This window comes from Pipistrellus kuhlii, unplaced genomic scaffold, assembly GCF_014108245.1.
Source record: "Pipistrellus kuhlii isolate mPipKuh1 unplaced genomic scaffold, mPipKuh1.p scaffold_m20_p_2, whole genome shotgun sequence".
NCBI classification, from domain to species: domain Eukaryota; kingdom Metazoa; phylum Chordata; class Mammalia; order Chiroptera; family Vespertilionidae; genus Pipistrellus; species Pipistrellus kuhlii.
In genome coordinates this window covers 110947685-110955810 of record NW_023425515.1, presented here as the reverse complement: position 1 = coordinate 110955810, position 8126 = coordinate 110947685, and the positions used below count along the sequence as shown (strand labels likewise).

Sequence of the window (8126 nt, the reverse complement as noted above, 5' to 3'; positions counted from 1 at the left end):
GCAGCTGTGAGGCTGTGAGGGTCCTGAGGCCAGGAGTGTTTGAGGACCTAGGAAGCAGGGCATGAGGGAAGAAGTGGTTGCAATAAATGCAAGGAGATGAGTGGGTGGGTCAAAGTCTTTATTTTTTGCAGGCCATGTCCAAGATTCTAATTTTTATAAAAAAAAAAAAAAAAAGGAAAAGGAAGCCTTTTTGCACTACCTAGAGAAGGACCCATATGTTGTTCTAGGTTCCCACGTGACTTACTTACTGGGAAACTTTCACAATGTCCGGAGCCCTTGATGTTCTGCAAACCAAGGGGGGATATCCTCAAATTCCTTGCAGCAGGGACCCACTTAGGTGGCACCAACCTTGACTTCCAAATGGAGCAGTACACCTACAAAAGGAAGAGTGATAGTGTCTACAGCATAAATCTGAAGAGAACCTGGGAGAAGCTTCTGTTGGCAGCTCGTGCCATTGTTGACATTGAACACCCTGCTGTTGTCAGTGTCACATCATCCAAGAACACGGGCCAGTGAGCTGTGCTGAAGCCTGCTGCTGCCACTGGAGCCACTCCTACTGCTGGCCGCTTCACTCCTGGAACCTCCACCATCTGGATCCAGGTAGCCTGCCGGGAGCCGAGACTCCTGGTGGTTATTGATCCCAGGGCTGACTACTGGCCTCTCACAGAGGTGTCTTATGTTAACCTGCCCACCATTGCTCTGTGTAATGCAGACTCTCCTCTGTGCTATGTGGACATTCCCAGCCTTTGCAACAACAAGAGGGCTCACTCAGTGGGTCTGATGTGGTGGATGGTGGCCTAAGAAGTACTGCATATGCGTGCCACCATCCCCATGAACATCTGTGGGAGGTCATGCCTGATCTCTGCTTCTACAAGAGACCCCGAGGAGGTTGGAAAGAAAGAGCAGGCCATGCTGAAATGGCTGTGACCAAGGAGGTATTTAAAGGTGAATGGGCTGCTCCATCTCCTGAGTGCCCTGCTGCTCAGCCTGAGGTCACAGGCACGTCTGAAGGCCTGCAATGCCCTCTGTGAACCTTCAGCACTTTCCTACTGACAACTGCAGTGCTCAGCCTGCCACTGAAGACTCGTCTGTAGCTCCCACTGCTCAAGCCACTGAATGGGTAGGAATAACTAATAGTAATCTTAAATTGTTCTCCCCACAAACTCTTAACATGGAAATAAGGTTGACAGAAAATAAACAAACCTAGAAAACAAACAAATAAAAAAGCAAGATACTGAAGAATTTTAAATAGAGAAAGGACAGTCATATGTTTTGAGTTTTTAAAGATTTTTTTTTTTTCTGATTGGGGAAAGTAGATTAGAAGAGACAAGAATGGATTAGGTAAGAAATGTGGCCTATTGTGGTAGGATGAAGTACAGCACGAGAGAGGGGTGAATGTCAGACTCCCCCAGGTCTCTGGTCTGGGTGTTGGGTGGATGGTGTGGAAGATAGGAGGTCAAGTTTGGGCACAGAGACTTGGAGACATCCAAGTGGAAATGTTGACAGGGTCAGTTGGAGGTGAGTGCCAAGCTCAGTGAAGATTTAACTGAGGATCATAAGCAAAGAATGTCAAAGCCATGAGTGCAGATTAAATCATGGGTAAGTGTAAAGTGCTTCAAATTGATCCTTGGGAAAATCATAATTTAAGGGCTGGGGAGAGGAAAATGTGTTCTGGGGGAAGGAGGAAAACTGGGAGAGTTCAGGGATTCAGAAGAAGCCCAGGGCCAGAGTGTTTCCATGAGACAGTGGCCCTGGGTAGCACACACAGTTAAAGAGGTCTAGTGCTTCTAAGCATGAGACCAAGTAAGCACATTTAAGCAGCTTTGGAAAACTTTAGACTTCACTGTAATGTAGCATTAAACTCTATAACATAGTTGAGGGACTATGCAACATTTAGTCAAATGTTGCTAAAATGTCTAGTTAGGATGACAACTTGAAATGCTCATTAGATCTAGCAACTGGTGACCTTGCTAAGAAAAATTTCTGTTCATGATGAGGAAGAAGTCAGATTGGAATGGGCCAGGGAATGAATTAGAAGCGAGGGTCCGGGCTGGAGGGTGTGCCTTGATTGTTTGGATACATCCTGTGCACCAAAAGGTTGAATGTTTGATTCACATGGCCTGTGCAGGAGGCAGCGATCAATGTTTTGCCCTTACATTAATGTTTCTCTCTCCACCTCCTTTCTTCTCTCTCTAAAAATCAATAAGAAATCTTTTTTTAAAAAGTGAGTAAATGGAGACAGTGAATATGAATATGCCCTTTTATGGTACCTCCACTGTGCCATACACACATTAATGCTAAGTATATGAATAACACATGTAATCTTATAAAATAGAAATAATCCTATAATAATACTTAGGGATTAATTACTTTAGTCCACATATACTTATTAAATACCTACTGTGTGCCACACACTTTTTTAAGTGGTTGGGATATATCATTGAACAAAAGACCTCCAATGAGTTACATTCTAGAAGGATTGGTAAGCAGTAGAAAGAAGGATAATAAACATAAGTAACATATAGTATATTAGAAAGTGGTAAATTCTGTGTCATGAAAAGGGAAAAAAAGAGCAGGGACCAGGAGAATTGGGCATACTGAAGCAAGAGGATGATAGCTTCTGATATGCTAATTGGATAGACCCAATCACAAAGAGGATACTTGAGCACATACTTGAAGGAGGGAGGAAGCTAGTCCAGAGAAGATTTCAGGCAGGGGATCCAGCCAGGCAAACCCTAGATGGAAGAGTGCCTGGCATGTGGGGGCACAAGGCCCGTGTGGCCAAAGTGATGGGTAGAGAGCATGAGTGAAGAGAGAGGGGAGGGGGTTAAGGTCAGAGCAGCTCATCCTAGAGGCCTTGTGGCCATTAGTGGGGCTCTGGCTTTTATTGGAGGGGAATCAGAGCATCAGAAAGGGTTTGGAAGTGATATGGTCTTACTTATGCTTCAAGGGTAACTCTGGCTTCTGTATTGAGATTGGGCCAAAAGGAGGTAGACTACTCTGCATCAAGTAGGTGGAAGGTTTTACTGCCAGGCCTGGAGGTGGTGTCTGGAGAATGCAGTCCAGATGTATGTCCTGGAAAAAGAGAAAATGGATTCTGTGAACATCTGGCTGGTCTCTGCCATAAAAGGATTGCAGTGACTCAGGCATGAACTGATGATGGAAGTAGCAGAGTGTTTGTAGTGGAAGCTTTGAGAAGTTGTCAAATTCTGGATATATTTTTATGGTAGATCCAATAGAATGTCTTAAAAGACTATGTGGATTATGAAAAATCGAAGAGTATATACTACTGAGCCCAAACAACCATAAGAATGAAATTGCCACCAACTAAGATAAGGCAGGTTGTAGGCAGAAAAGGTTTGGGAGGAAAGATTAAGACTTGGGCTTTCCCCATGTCACCTGGAAGGTTTATTAGATGCCCATGGGAGACTGAGTGGGTGGCAGAAGAGATCTGGGCTGGAGCCTAAAGTTGGAAGGATGAAAAGTCTATGATTGAAAGTCAAGAAAATTTCTAACCAAAAAAAGGATCAAAGATTGAGCCCCAGACCATGATGTTAAGAAGTTAGGGAGAGAGAAGGAACCAGCAAAAGAGGCTCAAAAGGAGCAACAAGTGAGGTAAGAGGCAATCCTGGTGAAAGTGTAATTCTAGGAACCCAGAGAAGGTGCCTCAAGGAGAAGGGAGTGAAGGGCTGCACTACAGACCATTGGCCGATAAAGTAAGATAAGGTCTGGGCTTATCCTTGGATAGAGAAGATGGGGGCCGAACAAGAATGGGATGCAGAATGTGTTTAAGAAAAGGAGGAAGGAAAAGACACAGATACAAGTATAGGTAAGTCTTTTAAAGAGTTGGTTTTAAAAATATATATATATTTTTTATTGATTTCAGAGAGGAATGGAGAGGGAGAGAGATAGGAACACCAATGATGAGAGAGAATCATTGATCGGCTGCTTCCTGCATGCCCACTACTGGGGATCAAGCCCACAACCCAGGCATGTGCCCTGGACCAGAATCAAACCTGGGACCCTTCATTCTGCAGGCCAACACTCTATTCACTGAGCAAAATTGGCTAGGGCTTTCAAGGAGATTTTCTATAAAAAGGGAGTTAAGAAATTTGGTGGAAGTTGGTGGAGAAGTGGCTCAAGAAAATGTACTTTTAATGAGAGTTAATAAACAGATTTTGTGCTGATAGTACTGATTCCATTGAGGAAGAAAAATAATTATGTAGCCTAAGAATTTCTGGAATAATGTTCTTGGATTTGCCTGAGAATATGTCATTTGGTGTGAAGTGGGACTGGCTTTAATAACCACATAGGAAAGGTAATCCAAGGTCATGAATGGAAAGGCAGAGTGAGAAGCTGTATCTGGTCAGGTAAATGCGAGGGCAGTTGTTACTGTAGGAAAAGCATTACTTGTCTGGCCCTCACCATACACAGATATAATCTAGGGTAGAATATATTTGGAAGTCAGGAGTTAGCACTCTTGTTTTTTCACTTGGGAAGTCTTCTGAGTGTGCCCAGCAATCTGTAATGAAGTCTGGGCTAAGGTTGTAGGATGGTGCACATTCATGAAGGATGTTGTCTCTAGGTTTCATTATAGTATAGTCACTGTGATAGTGTGTATAGAAGTTGCTTAGTGTTAAACCTAAACTTTTGAAAAAGACCACAGAATGTGTGTATAATTTTGGTATTTCTTTGTTTTATTGTATAACTAGAGGCCTGGTGCATGAGATTCATGCACTTGGGGGAGGAGGGATCCGCCCAGCCTGTGCCCTCTCCCAGTCCAGGACCCCTGGGGAGATGTCTGCCTGCTGGTTTAGCCCCAATCCCCTGACTCCCTTGGGGATCAGGGCTAAACCAGCAGTCATACATTCCTCTCATAATCTGAGGCTCTCACAGTCTGGGACTCCTTACCCCTTATCACCTGCCTGCAGTGGAGGCAGAAGAGGCTCCCTGCACCACTGCTGGGCTCACCAACCATCAGCCTGGCTTCTGGCTGAGTGGTGCTCTCCTTGTGAGAGCACACTGACCATCAGGGGGCAGCTCCTGCATTGAGTGTCTGGCCCCTGGTGGTCAATATGCATCATAGCTACTGGTCGTTCCAGCATTCAGTCAATTTGTATATTAGCTCTTTATTACATAGGATTGTTTAGGATCTCCATCCCTGGAGCTGGCTTAGGTCTCTCTCATCCTCTGAGAGGTCCTGCCTGTCTTAGATGCTAACCTGTTCAACCTTCACTTCATGGTTTTCATAGCTACTGATGATTACTGTCTAAATTCACGATTTCAGTAAGATTGCAAATTGGTGATTTTCTAATTCTAACATTACTACCCCATTAATTACTCATTGTGACTTTTCTTTAAAGAAAACCATTTCTTTATTGACCACTTTATTGACCTAAAAGAATAGCCAAGGCAAAACAGGACAAATGCTTCATTCTTTTCCTTCATTTATCACTCTTCAGAATAAAGAGTTGGTGCCCCAGCAACTTCCAAAAGTATTATAGTTAACCAATGAATTGTATTTTCTGGTTCTTTTTGTTGTTGCTGTTTCTGTTTTGTTTTTGTTTGTTTTTTTGGAGGGAGAAGGGGTTGCTACATTATTAATGAAAGCACAGATTTTTTGTATACTTGACAAGTTTTTAATCCATGTCAGTCATTATTCTTTTTTATTGAAATTGTCCCACCTCTAGCCTATGGGAGAGTTTCAAGTTCATGCTTATGTCCTTTGACATGACCTCAGTGATCTTCTGGTGTTTGATTGTCTCTTTTCTTTCTGTCTTAATTTTTGCCTCAGACCTGGAAATGGCTACCTTTATAAGAATCCTTAGGGGTTTTTTTTTGTGTTTTTTTTTTTTTTTTGGTTTTGGTTTTTTATAGCAAAGGGCATTTAGAGACTACAATGTGAGCACTTGAAGAGTGCTTCAACTTATTTTCTAAGTTCTGTTTGCTCCTTCATAGACCCATTGCAGTAGTTTTGTCAGCTTTGTAGTAGTCTTCTTGAGACCTGGATTGCATCTCCTTCTTCTGTTAATGCCCTTTTTTAATTGTTTAATGTATTACATATGTCTCCTTTTTCCCCAATTAACTCCACCCCTGGCCACTCCCATCCCCGAAGTCAAGACCTCAGCACCCGGTGTCTGTGTCCATTGATTATGCTAATATGCATGCACACAAGTCCTTTGGTTCATCTCTAACACCTGCTCCCCTGCCTTCTCTCTGAGGTTGGCAGTCTGTTCAGTGCTACCTTGTCTCTGGATCTATTTTTACTCATCAGTTTATGTTGTTCATTATATCTCACATATGAGTGAGATCATGTGATATTTATCTTTCTCTAATTGGCTTATTTCTCTCGGTGCAATCCTCTCCAGTTCCTTCCATGCTGTTGCAAATGTGTTAATGCCTTTTAATGGATACCAGCCACTCAGATAAGCCTGGAACTCAAGGCCACCTGCACCAGGCCTTGCTCTCATCTCTCACCACATATTTACAGGAACCCTGGAACACAGCCACACAGAATGCTGGCTCCTGGAGAATGCCATGCCCGTGCCTACCTCAGTGCCAGCATTAAGGCTGAGCCAGGAGCAGGCAGGAATGTGAGTGGTTGAATAAGAAATGCAAGGAGCCAGCTATGAAAGGTGTACAGTGGGCCTTCTGCACACAGGTGCCAGTATTCGTCCCCTCTCTGCTGTTTGCTGGCTGGGTGATTCCAATGTGCATCTCCGCTCACCAGCTCCTCATTTATACAAAGGAGATTACAACACTCACCTCATGATCCTCGTGTAAATTAAGACAGAAAACTCACATAGGTACCTAACCCAGGATACACAAGATAATAAATAATTATTACCTGCCCTTTCTTGGATCACTTAACCTCAATTACATAATCACATGGTTCAGAATCTAAAAATTCTGAGCTCTTCCTGAAGTGCTGCTGCTATTTTTACCCGTCCTTTCACAAAAGGTTACAGCCTGGTCCTGTTGTGGGGGAGAGGACAACCCTGAGTCACTTCCTCCCTCCCCAGGCTGGTCCTGCTGTGCCAAGTTGGAAGGGACCAGGCTGTTCACGGAGAGCTGCCCAGGCCACGAGGACTCATGCTCATTGACATTCAGGAGGGTGTTTGTAAAACCACGGGCTTTGCGGGAGACTGGGCTGCCTCCAACTTCTGGAATTGATCATGTATCTTCACTTCCCTGATGTCCTCTTTTTGAAATTGATAAATGTTTTCCCCAAAGTAAGCAATGATTAGCAGATGGTTGATAACAGAATTTGAGGCTGACATATTTGGACTTCAGACAAGTGATTAAAAGTTGTGCTTTATTTATTTATTATTATTATTTTTTATTATTTTTTTTAAAGATGAGAATGAGTGCATAGCTGTGATCCACAACTTCAGCTGACTATCAGAATAGCTAGAGGAGCTTCAGAATACTGATGTGTGGGTTCCACAGTTAGTCTGGAGTGCAGCCTGGGCATAAGGGCTTTGCCCAGGTGCAGTGAAAGGTGAGAACTGATATGGGTAAATACTTAGGTAAATGCAGTTTCTCTGCTCACAAGCAGGTATCTAAGCTTGTTTTTCTCTGAATTCTTCTAGAATTCTTCCATGTGCAGATGAGGCAAGAGATGAAAGGACTTACTAGTCATGGAAGGCTACAGCAGCCATGCGCAGGATTCTGGGGTCATTCTTATGAAAATCCTTGTTGAGAGGTTTTTAGTGGACTGGCAACTAGGTCAGGTTTTCATTGTAGGACATACTGCCTGGTAGCACTGGGGAGAAAGAACATGAGTAGGGATGCTTGAAGGAGCAGGGAGGCCACTGATGTCCCAGTGTGGGAGGATGAGCGCCTGAAACAAGGCCAGGGCCGTGGCAGAGGCCAGGGCAGTGAGAGCAAGGAGGAGGGGGTTTCACCTTCTCCTGTGGGGCTGGTCCAGGAGTCTTGCCTTTCTGTGTGGAGTTCCCTCTACCATAGCCTCTTGGTTTGTGGGCACTTTGGACTCAAGCTTCAGTGTCTTCACTGAGTTATCTCAGTCAAAATGATGGCCCACATTTATGCTTTTGCTTTGGACTCTGCATGTGGCTAAGTTTGTCTCCCTTTACCATTAACAAAATTCAGGCTCAGCAAAGTTA

General features: G+C 43.8%; 1 pseudogene; it reads left to right on the top strand.

Moving 5' to 3' along the window:
* The first annotated feature begins 261 nt into the window (after window positions 1–261).
* LOC118723676 lies at window positions 262–1046 on the top strand (annotated as a pseudogene).
* The last annotated feature ends 7080 nt before the right edge of the window (window positions 1047–8126 follow it).